General features: G+C 45.4%; 1 protein-coding gene across 3 annotated transcripts in view; it reads right to left on the bottom strand.

Annotated features, from left to right (window-relative positions):
- The window catches only part of Ptprm (protein tyrosine phosphatase receptor type M), a 698,790-nt gene that overhangs the window by 460,911 nt on the left and 220,547 nt on the right, over nt 1-17,332 (bottom strand). The gene's annotated exons all lie outside the window — the stretch shown is intronic.

The following is a 17,332-nucleotide window of genomic DNA, read 5'->3' as shown; positions in this document are numbered from 1 at the left end:
ACATATATGTATGCATATATATATATGAGCAACCTTAGATTTGACTGCTTGAGGGGCAGGGGTCAACCTCTCTCCCCTCGAGCAATAATAAGAGCTCTCTCAACTTTCAATTTCATGCCTCACAGATGGCCAACTGCTAACAATCCTGCGTGTGCAATTCTAGGTATTAGATCCATTCTCAAGTAGTATCTTAAGGTTAGGGAGCTGGTCAAAGAATATTTTGGTTCTGGTACCTGCATTTTAAAGCGGTGCCGGTATCTAACATTACAAGCTTCTGTTCCCTAATGGAATTTCAAGCAAAATGAGATTGGGCTCTGTTTTTGTTTGTTTGTTTGTTTTGATTTTTGTCCTCACATCTGTCACGAGTTCAGATAGTGAACTCACTTGATTCTTCGAAAAGTTAAGAGCTTTCGTAGAAATGCAAAGGAGGAGCGTACCAGCCTGTCATGATTTCTAACCTAACCAGAAGAAGCAGGGAGAAGTATGAAGCTAGAATGGGAAGTCCACAGACCTCTTCCTTTAATATGTTCTTATTTCCCCAGTATCTCTGCAGTGAAACGCAGTAGCCACCCAGCAAAGGAACAAAGTCAGTGACTAGTAAGTGGCACACAGCCGTTCATTTGAAAGCAACTACATCCATCATGTCCTTTACCCAAGAGAACTGCTTTTGTTCATCATCTTATGGGGGGAAAAAAACTAATATAGACACTTAAATTTTGCGTCTTGTTAAGTTTTTTTTTTTTTTTTTTGAGGGGGGGTGGCATCCTGAAGTACGTGCTAATAAACAGCCAATTCAGCAACTTTCGGTTTTGCAGTCTAGGTCCAGCAGAGAGAGGAGAGAGAGAGATCATTTCATGGCTCATTTTCTCTCCAACACCTGCTCTCATTAGCTAAGCTTCTTTGAATGAAAAGACAACCAGGCTGAAAACATCGTCCTACTGACGAACAATTACAAAATCAGTTTTCATTGAAGTTCGAAGCTGTAAACCTGATTAGAGAAAAAAAAAAAAAACCCGCACCCTGATAGAAGCCAATTATCCTGGTGGACAACAGAGGTTTCAACAAGAGCCAATGTGCACTGCAACATTCTCCTGAGATCTTTTAAACTATGCCCCACCCCTTAAGTCCTATTTTCCAGAAGCTCTTGGTGTCGCTAACATACTTCTCATCAATGAAGATACTCTTATTGGTCCCGGAAAAAAATTCATATTCATAAATGCAGCGAAGACCGAGAAACCAAGATCAACTTCCTTGATGCTCAGTCTAACCCACGAACAATGAGCCATCTCCCTCCAACTCCTCCTTGAGATGCATCAACACATCTTCCTCCCAATACGACCCCCTGTTTTCTATTGTTGCTGTTATTATCAGCCTCCTGGATCTAGTTAGTGCTGCTCATCCACTAGCTGTTTTGTTTTGGTTTTGTTTGTTTTAGCATGGATGCTAGAAACCAATGCCACAACATTCTGCTGCTGAGCTACTCCCCTGCGCGATGTGTACACTTCTGATGAGCTGAGTGAAATACCCAGACAGGAAAGGAGTAGCATTCTCGTTCTTTTCTTTGCATATGTTTGCTTTTCCAGGCTACTCCTGAAGCCAAGGAACTGTCATGAGATTCACACATTGGTAAAGCAGAGAAGCAAAGTACCTCGCCAGCAAATCACGGCATCACCAGAGGGGCCGCCCATAGATCCATTTGTTCGATTCTATAATTACAAGACAAAAGACGCCAGTCTCCTCCGAAGGGGACTGGAGAGCAGAAATGGCAGGGTATGTGTTTGTAAGCCACCGAAAGAAGAACTCAGTGTCAATATTGTGCCAATATCCCGAGACCATCCCCCTTTGGCAAACTCATCATTTTAATCCAGCAGTTAGAAAGTCGGCATTATTTGGTTTGTTGTTTGTTTGTTTACACATGTTAGAGACCATGCTGTCACATGCTGGATGGTGAATAGCCACTGGCAGCTTGACGAGATTTGGGATCTTGTAGGGGACACACTCCTGGGCGTGCCTTTCAGTAAGAGACACTTAACTGGGGAGCGAAGATCCACCCTAAAGGTGGGTGGTACCATCCCATGGGCTAGAACCCCAGCCTGGATAAAATGAGGAAAAGGAAGGATGCTGCCTACCAGCGGCCATCTTGGCTTCCTGACTACATACACAATGCAACCAACATCACACAGCCTCTCTGTGCCTTCCGAGACATGATGGGATGTATCCCTGTAAACTGTGAGTCCCAGATAAAGGCCCCCAAGTTGTGTTTGGTTAGATGTCAAGTCTCATCAACAAAAAAATAACTAACAAAGGTAGACGGACCTATAAGGGTTTGGTTTTCTTATGATGCCATCTGTTTACCGCTCGAACTGGTGGTGGGATGTGGGAAAAAGGAATGGAAGCATAGGTGGACTAAAGTCTCATGCAGTCGTCAGCTTTATTCAGAGCCTCGGGCTATTTGTAGTCTGGGGGTTAAAGGGAACCACATGAGTAAAGTGTACAATCACAAGGACACATCACACTTGGTGGGTAAGCCACGCATTGCAAAAACATGCTTTCCATAGAGATTTATAAAGAAATGGCAATAGCCTATTGTAATGGATAACCTGAAGCAAGCTCACTCCTATCCTCTATAGCTGGAACGGGTAAGAAAGCAAAGTCTTAGAACAAATTCATGTTTCTGAAGAAACTGAGGTCACAGGACTTTTGTCTGCTTGGAGATTTCTTAGAGGCACTCAGAATCTTCACTTCACGACTCGATTCTTGAACCATGTTCTAACACTGAACCTTTTCAGTAATTGGAGGTCTCAACTCACTGACTGCTCCCTCTGTCGGCTGTGACAAGGGGGCTACTATAGGGCTGGAGACTGCTCCTGTGGGATGGGCCAGGCTATAGACAGGGCAGCGTCTTGGCTGTGCGCAGTCTGTGGGGGAAGCGTGTCTATCTTTCCTGACTGTGCTCTCAGCTTCTCTTGGGTTTTGTTTCTAGGAGCTTGCTGCTACGCCTAGACTTCCTTTGCACTGATCATGGTTGCTTTTACAACTTAACATTCGTAGCTTAATGACTTGGGAAAAGTATCAGCCACGGGATGTCTAACTGGCTCAGCCGCCAAACACAACGACCTGAGTTCAGTTCTTGGGTTGACACAGTGGAAGGCGAGAACCAACTCCTGAGAGAGGTCCCCTGGTCACCTCACATGTGCTACAGTGCGTGCGCACACACACACACACACACACATGAAACCAATCAACCAATCAATCAAACAAACATATTTGTAAGGCACCAGGGCCCTGGTGGTAGGTACTACATCTTCACAACTTCTAGCTATTGAGCTGTATTCCTCTGCTTCTCATTCTTCAGTTCTTCCTGCATTTCAGGTCACATTCATCTTCCCGTTCAAATTCTGGTTAATTCTCTCTCAGCATGTAAAATCTTATATGAAAATGAGACACTGGGTTTTGAATTTATAATAGGGTTGTAGTCTCAAATATCCATTGGACACACATTTATAGACCTAGCTCTCTGTGTAAATTTTCCACCTTGGCATTTAATTCTTTGAATATTTTAATCATTGCTATATTTCAGTGCTTTGGCTGGTTCTATAGTAGAGCTAAATAGCCCCAGTGAGTGGGTCGTGGATCACCTTAGGGTTTCTATTTGCATGCTCTTAACTTCTGCTGATTTTCAGTTATCTGTCATATTGGGGGTGGTTGGCTACTTTTAATTGAGTTGCAGTGTAAATAAAAAGTTGCAGAAAGCCTTGCTACCCCGTTGATCCTGTCTCTTGTAAAGAGGATTTATTTGATCTCACAGAGGGCTGAGTTAGGGGCGGGCCACTTTGTTCTAAAGTTTGAAGTCAGTAGAAACTGGTGCCAGTTACCCAGACATCCAGGGTCTTTTCCTCTCCCTGTACCTTTTTCTCTGTGGTCCCCGTGGAAGTCCAAGCTATTTCCCTGGCTCCTCAGGTTGTCAGAATGCAAATTTCAAAGCTCCTTGAATCCTCCTAAAGCTCCAGGCGGCTTTGCACTGTCTCAGGTGACGCCCTTAGCAAATGCCGAACTGAACTTTCGGGGGCTGTGCACTTCCTGGTTAATCATTCCGACAGAAGCTCTCTGCACATTTACCCTCACCCTTCTAGACCGTCTCTTTATTTGAAACGAAGAAGGGCCCAATGCTCGTTGGGCAACTACTGGAAATGCAATTCTTGGGCTGTCATTTAACATCTCGGAACACTAGGCTAACTGACGGCTCAGCAGGTAAAGGTAAGCACCGCCAAGCTGAGGGTCTGACTTCCATCCCTGACATACAAGGTGGAAGGAGAGGATCAGCTCTCTCGCCCGGGTTGTCCTGTGACTTCCATACAAGTGCCGCAGGGTATGCATGCCAGCCCCCACAGACTCATTCGGATGGATGGATGGATGGACGGACGGACGGACGGACGGATGTACTAAAATCGTTAAAATGAAAACTTGGAACAGAGCCTCTTGTGGTGGTACACTCCTCCAACCCCAGCACTCAGTAGGTAAGATGGGAAGGTAGTGAATTTAAGATCAACCTGGGTTATGGAACGAGAATCCTAGGGCGAAACGAAAAGAATCAATGGGTACAAATGATCCATCCATCCTCCCCCCCCCCCCCAAGTTCATGTCATTTCACATCTCTGAGTCACAACTGCGAACAGGCAGAAACAATCCAAGTTCTTACTCAGTATGGACACGCGGGAACTTAACCTCCCCTACGCCCTGGCCATCTGGGTTCTAGTCACTGCACAGCCACTACACCATGTACACACATTTCTATTGTAAGTGAAGGACAATCCGACCGCCCATGCTGCAGCGACCTGGGAAAATGTAAACAAATGCAAGATGGTGTTTAGTAAAATCCCCACAGTGTAGCTCACAAAAAGCCAACACATCTTAGTGAGATGAAGGCAGCAGTCCTGTGGTCTATGGGAGTATCCCTGAGCTTGCCAAACCCAGTGACTCAGCCACTTGCCTCCATACTTTGTTCTCATATGCCTGGAACAATGCATTAGCACCTATGCACCAGCAACTGTGCACCGGCACCTCTGCATCAGCAACTGTCACCAGCACCTGTGCACCAGCACCTCTGCATCAGCAACTGTCACCAGCCCCTGAGCATAAGCACCTCTGCATCAGCAACTCTCCATCAGCACCTGTACATCAGCACCAGCGCCTTTGCATCAGCACCTCTGCTTCAGTACATCAACATCAGTACCTCTGCATCAGCACCTCTATATCAGCACCAGCACCTCTGCATCAGCAACTGTCACCAGCACCTGAGCATAAGCACCTCTGCATCAGCAACTCTATATCAGCACCCCTACATCAGCACCAGCGCTTCTGCACCAGCACCTGTGCATCAGCACCTCTGCATCAGCACCATTGCCTCTACATCAGCACCAGTGTCTCTGCATCAGCACCTCCATATCAGCACCAGCACCTCTGCATTAGCAACTCTACATCAGCACCTCTGCATCAGCGCCTCTGCATCAGCACCTCTATATCAGCACCAGCACCTCTGCATTAGCAACTCTAAATAGCACCTCTGCATCAGCACCTGTGCACCAGCACCTCTGCATCAGCACCTCTATATCAGTACCCCTACATTAGCACCAGCACCTCTGCATCAGTATATCAACATCAGTACCTCTGCATCAGTACCTCTCCATCAGCATCTCTATATCAGCAACTGAGCCTCTGCATCAGCACCTCTCCATCAACACCTGAACATCAGCACCAGGACCTCTGCATCAGCACCTCTGTACCAGCATCTCTACATCAGTATCAGCACATCTGCACCAGGACCTCTGCATCAGCACCTCTGCACTAACTTCTCTATCTCACTAAATATGAACTTTGCAATATGCATGCCTTCACATCTAAAACTATGTAACCAGGGTCCACAGGTCACTGGGAGAGTACCTACTGAACATGTGTGATGCTCTGGACTCAAATTCTAGCTACACACACACACACGGTGCTTTTGGGGGGCTGGGGTACCAATTCAATAAATAAAGTGCTTGCTTTATGAACATAAAGACCTGAAGCAGAGTGTGAAGCTGTGCACTTGTAATATCAGCACTGGAGAAGCACAGACAAGACAGGTGTGCTGTCGAATAATGCTCCTGTACCCTGTAAAGATGTGTCACTCATACTGTTTAACAAAACACTTATTGGCCAGTAGCCAGACAGCAAGTATAGGCAGGCAGGGTGACCAGACTAGAAGAATTCTGGGGAGAGGAAAGGCTCAGTCTACAGTCACAACCCAGATACAGAGGAAGCAAGACAAAAATGCTGCACTGAGAAAAGGAACCAAGTCATGTAGCTAAACATAGATAAGAATCATGTGTTAATTGAAGTTGTAAGAGCTAATTAATAATAAGCCTGAGCTAATAGACAAAACAGTTTATAATTAATATAAGTCTCTGTGTGTTTTGTCAGGATTGAATAGCTGTGGGACTGGGAAGGATAGAAACTTCTGTTTACACAGGTGGATCCCTGGGGCTCACTGGACAGACTGTCTAGCCTACAAGGTGAGTTCCAGGCTGAGGTGAGACATTATCCTAAAAGCAAACAAACAAAACAAAAGGTGACTGGTTCCTGAGCTTGATACCCAAGGCTGACCTTTGACCTCCAATATATGTGCACAGATATATGCCCAAACACACATATGCATGCATGCACATATACATATACATGCCCGTAACTAAAAATAACTAAAGAAAATGATGTGTAATTAATCTGAGCCTCATTGTCTCTGGTGCTGGTGCAGGAGTAAGGCTGGGGTATAAGAAAAAGACCTGGAGAGAATGTCATTGAAGCCTCCCGGAGAGGAGCCCTCTGTGACCTGCAATGTCCTGTCCCTGTTGGAACCCTGAGCTCTTCTCCCTGTGGTCACCGGTTGTGGGGCTAATCAAAAATGGAATGAGCAAAATCCAGTCAGCCACTGGAGGAAAAACCTGCTTCACAGTCAAGAGGGAAAGTCAGGCAGATCGGGGTACAACGTATTCCACAAAAAGAAATTAATGAGTCAGTGCCATCTCAGATCGAGCCGAGTCAGCCATGAGCTTCCCTGTGGCAGGAGAGACAGAGAAACCTGAGAATAGTAAGATCCCGAACTGAAATCAAGGCTGAGACACTCCTGATAGTTTATTTATAGGGGAACTCACACATTTACAATGAAAGTCATTTCATTTCCTGAAGTTACATTGTTCCTTGAGAGAATAAATTACAAAGGTTTTTAAAGAAAATGAAAACATTTTTTTTTTAAAGTAGACTTACTTCTGCATTGAAGTGGGAATATATTCCAAAGATAACCTTATTTAAGCCATGTTTCATAACTGAAACAAGGTTCTCAGGAAAGAGCAGGACACCTTTTCTCTTTCTTTCTCCTTTTGAATCTCAAAGCCAGCTTCTTGCTACAGGGGATGGGCTGACTACCAATGAAATAACCAGCATGGTGAGGCCAACTCAGGTATTTCCATGATGTTTCTTCTGACCCAGAGAACATGGAATCTGACAGCTTCCATGATGTGGGTCAGGGTGCAAATCAAGAACCAAAAACACGACATCTGCCTCCAGTTGGTCGAGCAGACTCTAAGCGAGGCTTTTTACAAGTTGGCGATGGCCCAGGGAGCAGAAATACGGGGACGCTGGAGGAAGGCAGTGAAGGGAGACATGAATCCAGACATCATGACCCAGAGGTAAGCTGCATCTACATATTATGAAAAATAATGTATCTGGGTACAAATTCCTACCCAAGCTGATAACGTTTCTTCTGCTCCTACTTAGTGTGTTTAGCTCTTGGGATCACACTCACTCCTTACTCTGTGACAAAGGACACTTGTTCACACAGTGTCAACTCTTCCAGGGGACACTTCAATTGCGCAGGCTCAGGAACAGCTCCCCAATCATGACAAGCAGACTCCCTGGGCTGCCAAAGGAGGATTCACCACCTTCTGGAAACATGGAGTATGTCATGTGCATATCCATGGTAGGGCTCCACAGTGTGTGCGGTATGGATGTGGAGAGGGGAAACGATGGTGGTCCATCTCCTTTGCAGTCTTCAGTGTTAGGGTCAGAAACTGGTGGCTATCATTACCCATTTCTCGTGATGTGGAGAGCAAGTCTGACTGTGAATGAAATCACAGCGTCAAGGGAACTGAACGGCTCTGACTGACATTGTTTGAGCCAACAGACACAGTGGCATCTGAAGTTAAATTATATCATGTTGTCCACAGAAGTTCCCCAAATGAAGAAAATGGAGGACATACAAGAAGAAAGGCAAGCCCACGAAAGGGGGACCACGATTAGCAGCAGGTCCACGAATCTTGGCATATTCAGACATTAGAATTAGAGGCTGGTGGGTCCTGCTCAGGGCAGCTACTTAGAATTCCAAAGACAAAGAGAAAACAATGCTTCCCAATACCTGAGGGGATAAAGGAATTCTGTCATGGTGGGCAAGAGCTGTGACACAAAGATCCTCATCCTCCAATCTGCAGCCACGAGGCAGAAAACACTGTGGGGATGCTACCTCTGTGACGGCTAGGGTGTCCCGTGAGGAAGCGGGAGAAGCCACGGGGCACAGGCCGAGATGAGGAAACACCCTCCCACACCAGAGAAAAACTGTCTCTAGGGGATCAGAAACAAAAGGAAACAGTCAGAGAGGTGCTCACAAGGAAAGGAATTCCACAGCCTCCTTCATGGTCCAACCACAGAATTTGCTTCCCTTGATTTCGAAATGAAATCTATCCATTTCAATATGACAAACACATCGAGCGAAGCATCTTGGATTTTTCAAGGGCGGACCAATGCCAGGTCACAGCAGCTTCTGGAGCGCCGACAAAACAAACAGATCCCACAGCCAACTGTTGAGCCATATGCTTCCAGTGGCTCTCATTCCACACAGAGCCAATTCATCACTGGAACAAAGCGCAGCCGCGCAGACTCCAGTCAGATGGCGCACCGACCAGTTGTCGGCCGCCTCTGAAGTCGGAACAGAGGGACATCCTGCCTGAAAATGACAGACATGCTGCCAGTTTCAGCACAAACCCTGGGAAAATAGTGAAAAGTGGTTCCAGAGGCAGACCATGGGGTGCGCTCAGGGCAGTCACGTGACCTCCTTCTAGAGCATCAAGATACAATACCCTCAGAGGCTCACCCTTCCAAATCACTGTGTCTGTATATAGCTTCTGATAAGTATTCTATTTCTTAGTGGGGTACATGCTTATATTTTTAACTTTTAGAAACATATTTGATGATGGGGATGGAACTCGGGCCCCCCCTACTCAGTGACACCCTGCTCCATTCCTGCATGGATTTGTTTGCCTTACAAGCTATTATCCACAGCAAACACTGAAACCCAGGAAAGCTTCTGATGCCAGCCAGTGATCCTGCCTGCAATGGCAACTGGAATGCTCTGGAAATAAATATCTTATTGCATTGGCCTAAGACAGACACGAGAAGGAAGGCAGAGCTGTCCCCCAGGGCCATGTTTCAAAGTAAAATATAAATGACCTTTGGCAATATTTAAGAGCATGGTTCTACTCCACAGTACAGATAATCAATACCTGCCAACTGCAGTCTAGGCTGTGTCAAAAATAGAGAGAGTGGATTTCCCCTCAGACTACACGAGGGAAGAGAGGGTGTCAAGAACACTCAAGAAACGTACATGCTCCTGATCCGATACCAAAACCGCGCCTAAACACGATTCCAGAATGTGACGATTTATTCAGCACAATCAGTATAGGACAGATAGTTGCCATCTGTGCTGAAGATGTCTCAGTGGGGCCAGAGATGCAGGATGACCTCCTCATCCCACCCCATATGCAAAGAAAACGTAGCTGGAAATTCATGGTAAGTCAGCCTAACCAAAAAGGAACTACAAACAATGCAGGCTCATATGATTGACAACCACACCGGCAACACCACTTCCAGGTATGAGACAAAGGAAGGCCACACAGGCTGTGTCTAACTCAGATTCCATCAGTCGTCTCTGCCCTCGATGGGTGGCCTTCTACTCAGACAGGGAGACTGTCAGCTGCCCCAAAACTAGACTTCTTCAAGGCCCATAAGTAGACAGAACTGACAACCGCCTAGCAACTGTGACGTGTCTCACTCTGACTGGTTGATCTCAGTCTCTGAATGCGTAACTATGGCAGCAGGACAACAGGCAAGTTTGTGGATTTGAAGCAGTGAGGTCAGATACAAAAGCTCAAATCTAGTATCACGACTAAGGTGGACTGGGGACACTGGGACTGACGGACCACCTGTGAGGGACGGCGACCCACTTCTACAGGGTTCCACCTGAGGCCCAAGACTGATAGACGGGTGACCCCCAGGAAAAATGTGGTTCTGAGCTCTCAAAGCAAGGGAATGAATGTAGAAAAGCGACATAAAACACTTACCATCCCATTCTATTCAGTTTATAAAAGCGATGAAATGAATCCTACTGCGTTTATCAGATTATTTCAAACACTGTGGAGTAAGGTGAGTCTTTGTGCTTGCTATGCGTGCATAGCGCCACTGAACTTTACACCCCGTCTGCGGAGATTTTAAGTCCCAAGAGTTGAGAGCAGGAGTTCCATTTAGCTCCAAGCTCACCAAAACATTCACAACCTCGGAAGGAAGAGAAGAATGATATTCATTAAATCATTTAATTACCACTTGAAGATAAAAACTGAGGGAGAAAGGAGGACAAAGCAGGGTGGGGGGAGGGGTTAGTCAAGAATTAAATCCCACGGCCAGGAAATTCTGTTGCAAAATTTCTATTCTATTGAAAAGCTTCTACTTCTCGGGACTCACAATTACCCGTATTAGAGTCTAGCAAACGATCCCGCAGATCCTGTATAATGCCCTGGGATTTATAAGTCAGCTTGACTTAAGATATCTTCAAAGCCTATTTGAGCCTTGGTTTTGTAATTTCCATAATACAAAGCCCGGTTTTGTTTACTTTCACACACAAATTTCCTATTGATATTCCACCCGTCTACAAACCCAAGGTATAAGAACGCCACTTTAACTTGGCAGTTTAGTCAGGCCACCCGTCTCTGGAGTACAAATACCTTGATTAGCTGGGACAGAATATGCTCATCTCTTCCTAGATAGAAAATGCACGTCTATTGCTATCTTCAAGGTGCCGAAAGTGTCATTGTGAATTCTAAGGCAGGCAAATTATTATATCTACAGATACAGGGCTTCCTGAAAATATTATGCACAAAATGTCTCTAGCATTTATATACGGTCATTTTTGTTTGCTCCACTCAACAAGAAATGCTTTGAACCAGAAAAGAACGGTCACAAATATCACTATTATCATTATCTTTATTCAGTTTTCCATTATTTATGATAAAAATGCTACAGATAATCCACATGCACATGGAAGATAATCTGAAAACCATCTCATCTGGATTTGAAATATAATTTGGTATTTACTAGAAACACACATATTTGATATCGTAAGAATCAACAACACCAAATGTGACCTGTCTGAACTCACGAAAGGCCAAACAAATAGAAGACACAAAAGTGTTCTTCAGAGCAACATGTCTTCATCTCTCATAAACACCTTTTACACCGCTGCTCCAACTTATCTGTAAATAGTTGTAGAGAGATGTGTCACCAGTATGGCTTCTTCTACAATTCAGTTTCCCTGGTTGGCTGCCAATATGTTTTTCCTTCATTAGACACTCCACAGACCTTTCCTTCCTTCTTGGTGGATTCAGCTTGACATGACTTCAGCCATATTAAGTCAGTTCTCCCATAACTGCCCCCGAGTTAATGGTTGTCCTTCCCCCATAATTTCTCAGACACTATAAACAAACAAAAGCCATTGGAGTGGTATGTTGGGTTTCACACAGGACCTGAGTGCCCTTAATTTCGGGAATCTCCCTGAGGTCTTTGACGGTCATTTGAGATAAATCAGGAACAATCAAACATGGATAAAGTCATGTTTGTCTTGACCATTGTGTATCTCTTTCTGACCGCAGGTTGTTGATCCACCTCGTTCTGCTGCTGCCCAGAAACATCCTGGATGTGCCTGCCTTCTTGAGCTTCATGCATTAACCTAAATCCTTTCAGAATGTGACTTATTCTGCTATAGAGAAACAGCAGCCTTATGAAAGAATTAGGCATGGTGTGCTCAGATCACTTCCTTTCAAGCTCAGTATCACCCGCACTTGAAGTACCTTCCGTTCATTATTAGACTCGCTTGTAGAGGTATCATACACAGCCTGGCTGGAAAAGCCCTCCACTCTTTCTGATCTGGGCTTTCAATTTCCCCTCTGACAAACTTTCCTCGGTGTTACACATTATAACCCAACAACTACCAGATCCAGCTACTCACCAAAATTATGGCTGCAGAGTGAAGCTTTAAGCTTAGGTTCTGTCATCGTGTGATTTTAGAAACTGAGTTAGGATTCAGTCTTGACATTTAATATTTGTATACATGCATGAGTACACACACAGGGAGAGACACACACACAAGCATACTTACAATTTTTTTAAAAAATTGTTAATATTATAATGATCAAGATCCAGATTTCTCAGTGATCTAGGTTATGGGCTTCCAATAGATTTGCCTCCATCTCGCTGCTCTGTGAAGAGGACTCGGCGGTGCATAGCTCTGAGCAGTAGACAGGTGACTAACGATGGCCACGTTTCCTCACTCTTGTCAATCACTGCATATCTCCATCTTAGACATCTGTAGTGAGGAGCTGCTGGCTGTGTTCATGCCGCCTTAGCTCCCGGTCGCATTGCTAGCTTATGCCCCAAAACAACACCACACAAATTCTATTCATTTAAACACTGCTTGGCCCATTTCCGTTCATGTGTGTAGCACCCCAAGGTGCGCTTACCGGAAAGATTCTAGCCTACGTCCATCCTGGGTCAGAGCTTCATTGCATCTGCTCTGGAGAGGAGAGCATGGTGTCTGTCTCTCAGAGGAGCTGCCCTGCATCTACCCGGGAGAGGGGAGCATGGCGTCTGCCCCAGAGAGGAGAGGAAATGGCATCTGAGCTCACTTCCTCTTCCTCCCCGCATTCTGTTCTGTTTACTCCACCCACCTATGTTCTAACCTCTGAGGGGCCAAGCAGTTTATTTTTAACCAATGACCTTCCTCCATCAGACATATAAACACAGACATGGACATGAGCTCAGATTGAAGAGCAAGACTAAAGCAGGAGACCCATGCCCGCTGGCCTGGAGGGAGAAGACAGCCCTGAGCATTTGGTTTGATTCCCTTCTAGCGTGTGCTGTACAGCCTAGACTGTTCAGCTACCCAAACATAAATGAGGCACTCCCTGGATGGAGGTGCATACCCCTACTGAGCACTTACTATGTCTCATGAACAAGAGGGAAGATAAGACATAGCCTCTAACCTCAAATAGCACCCTTCTCGGAACCAGAAGTGGAGCCGACAGAACACAGGAAGAGAGCTGTGGGAAGTGCAACAGCGAAGGGCTGGCCATGGGGCTCCTTGTCCATCACCTCTACTATCCAGCCAACGTCAATAGAAAACTAAGAAACACAGCAAGCTTCCAGATGCCTTTCCAGAAGTCAACCCCGTGGCTGTGAAAGAGAAAGGTTCTGGAGCTGATGGGGTTGGGGGAGGAGTCCTGAGCGTTCCTGTTTTTACCATCAAGAGATAAACATGTGCCTTTGCCTCTGTCTTAACAAGGAAAAAAGATTATTTGACATTGTTCTAAAGTACAGCCATAATGCGCCACCCCTAGCAGATATAAGGCAACATCAAAGGGGGGGAAGCAAGCCTATGTGTAGGAAAGGGGATGATGTTAATTCTGCTTTATAACGCTTTCTCTTTTCCACTATGAACAATTAAGTACTTGCATTTTGGGGAAAGAGACTAACAGCATGCATTTTTTTATTTTATGAAAATGTTTTTCAATATAACCATCTGGTAGCTTGAATTTCTTCTTTTTTTAAATTTATTTATTTATTTATTTCTTAAAGATTTCTGCCTCTTCCTCGCCACCGCCTCCCATTTCCCTCCCCCTCCCCCAATCAAGTCTTCCTCCCTCGTCAGCCCACTCAGCCCAAAGAGCAATCAGGGTTCCCTGCCCTGTGGGAAGTCCAAGGACCACCCACCTCCATCCAGGTCTAGTAAGGTGAGCATCCAAACTACCTAGGCTCCCACAAAGCCAGTACGTGCAATAGGATCAAAACCCATTGCCATTGTTCTTGAGTTCTCAGTAGTCCTCATTGTCCGCTATGTTCAGCGAGTCCGGTTTTGTCCCATGATTTTTCAGACCCCGGCCAGCTGACCTTGGTGAGTTCCCGATAGGAAATCCCCATTGTCTCAGTGTGTGGGTGCACCCCTTGTGGTCCTGAGTTCCTTGCTCGTGCTCTCTCTCCTTCTGCTCCTCCTTTGGATCGTGAGACTTCAGTCCGGTGCTCCAATGTGGGTCTCTGTCTCTGTCTTCTTTCATCGCCTGATGAAGGTTAATATTCAGGAGAATGCTTATATGTTTTTCTTTGGGTTCACCTTCTTATTTAGCTTCTCTAGAATCATGAATTATAGTCTCAATGTCCTTTATTTATGGCTAGAAACCAAATATGAGTGAGTACATCCCATGTTCCTCTTTTTGGGTCTGGCTTAACTCACTCAGGATAGTGTTTTCCATTTCCGTCCATTTGTATGCAAAATTCAAGAAGTCATTGTTTTTTTATTGCTGAATAGTACTCTAATATGTATATATTCCATACTTTCTTCATCCATTCTTCCATTGAAGGGCATCTAGGTTGTTTCCAGGTTCTGGCTATTACAAACAATGCTGCAATGAACATAGTTGAGCATATACTTTTGTTGTATGATAGGGCATCTCTTGGGTATATTCCCAAGAGTGGTATTGCTGGGTCCAGGGGTAAGTTGATCCCGACTTTCCTGAGAAACCGCCACACTGGTTTCCAAAGTGGTTGCACAAGTTTGCATCCCCACCAGCAATGGATGAGTGTACCCCTTTCTCCACAACCTCTCCAGCAAAGGCTATCATTGGTGTTTTTGATTTTAGCCATTCTGACAGGTGTAAGATGGTATCTTAATGTTGTCTTGATTTGCATTTCCCCTGATCACTAAGGAAGTTGAGCATGATCCTAAGTGTCTTTTGGCCATTTGAACTACTTCTGTTGAGAATTCTCTGTTCAGCTCAGTGCCCCATTTTATAATTGGATTGATTAACCTTTTACGGTCTAGTTTCTTGAGTTCTTTATATATTTTGGAGATCAGACCTTTGTCAGTTGCGGGGTTGGTGAAGATCTTCTCCCAGTCAGTGGGTTGCCTTTCTGTCTTAGTGACAGTGTCCTTTGCTTTACAGAAGCTTCTCAGTCTCAGGAGGTCCCATTCATTCATGATGTCCTTAGTGTTTGTGCTGCTGGGGTATTTCTTCTTTTATAAAAATATTTTTTATCTTTAATGGTGTGTGTGTACACACACGTGTGTATGTATGTGTGCATGTCCACATGCATGCAGGTACTCACAGAGGCTAGACGGTATTGGCTCCTCTGGAGCTAGAGTCCAGATGACAGTGAGGTGTCTAATGTGGGTGCTAGGAGTCAAACTTGGGTCCTCTGCAAGAACAGTCTGTCCTCTTGACATTTCTCTAGTCCTACCCCACAATAGCTCGAACTTCCTACCTTCTGCTTCTCAAGGAGAGAAGTGAGGCCATGATGAATGGACCCACTTTCCTAAGCCAGGTTCACGTTCTCAAACTAGCAACGCATGACATCACTGCACGGCACTAGTGAAAGCGAGCCACCTTTATCATGATCAGAAGCAAGTGCGGGCAGTCTGTGGGCATCACACCCACCTCGGCAGGCTGTACTCAGGTGAGCAAGTCCTAGAAAGGCAGGCCACTAGGAAACATCCCAAAGTGATATTAAACCATTTGCTACTGTAGATTCCACTAAGTATAAATCCTCCATATAATGAAAATTCTATGAAATGTAAATCTCGCACGTGGAGATGGAGATGAAGATACTGGGCCAGAGCTCTTATCAGAGCATGCAAAGGAAAAAAAATGCCCTGTGAAATGACATGCAGCCATCTCCAACCATGAACAGAGGCTTACACGGGCACCCTCAGAGATCCCAATGCTGGTCTCTGGCCATTGCCCAGTTCATGAGATGTTAGGCAATAAGAAAGAGAATTGGATGTGCTGTGAGTTGCCCCTAAATCACACAGGTTAAATAGCAATGTTAATTCGCACAGATTTATCCATTAGGACGACAAAGCAAGTGAATACACACAGAGCCTTTAGAATAATGTCAGAACATAGTAAATACCCATTACTGCCCCTTGGGTGTTATTACAGAAAAACAGAAGCTTTGGGGATTTCTGTCCCCTCCGTTTACTGTTAAATGCCCACCCTAGCATGTTGCTGGCCTTCACTGACTACACAGGAACAAAGACAACAATTTTGGTCTGAGGAGCTGAGGAACAGCACACAGCCAGCACCAGTTCCTAAACCCACGGAGGTCTATGCACACCAGCCCACCTCTACGATGCACCTGGAACCATGTGGCCTCACCTAGCCACACACACAATGTCTCTTCCCTCTGTGCCATCCTCATTCTTCAAAACACCTGGATGGAAAATGAGCCTGAACAGTCCTTCAACGGTCCCTCAGGGTAAAAATTCCCCAGTGATGTTCTTCGAGGTGACTTTACGCCTTATGCGCCTAAGCCTAACTAAATACTTGGCCATCCTGTTTATTCAGTGACTAAGTTTCCATGTGCAGTATTCCTGGACTTCATTTGAACATGTAAACATCATTTAGCATCTTATGATTCTGCTCCGAGACCCTGGGATGCTTGGGCCCGTTGTTACGGAAACAGCCCGGACAAGCCCCCTCTGTTCTCTTCAGGCGAACTGGCACTAAATTTAGAACATTCTGCCATCTTCAGTTCTGGCTCCCTGCCAATCTTTTCCAGTCAATTTCCTCCCTTATTACGGGGCAGAAACTCTGGTCACAACAGTTAGAATGGCCACTCCATGTGTGCCGTGCCATGGCCTCTACCTGCTGATGCAGGAGGAAGCCCACTTCTTCACATCTTAAAAACATATACACGCTTGTGAATATTAATCAGAGGTCCATGAAGAGAACAGAACACCTGGAAACCCCGACAGTAGTCCAGTCTCAGCCGGTGCTCAGCAGTCTCCTCGGGGGAGCCTCCTCTCCCAAGCACACTTCCCTTGTGGTAGAGTTCACTCATTCAGGGCCCTGGTAAGAAGCAGGGCCCCCTGAGGCAGTGTAGACTCTCCCCTCTCCCCACATCCCAAGAGAGCTAACTGCACTATAAC

Source organism: Chionomys nivalis, chromosome 26 (genome assembly GCF_950005125.1).
Source record: "Chionomys nivalis chromosome 26, mChiNiv1.1, whole genome shotgun sequence".
NCBI classification, from domain to species: Eukaryota; Metazoa; Chordata; class Mammalia; order Rodentia; family Cricetidae; genus Chionomys; species Chionomys nivalis.
The sequence above is the reverse complement of the archived record's forward strand: the minus strand, read 5'-3'. Positions and strand labels throughout refer to the sequence as shown.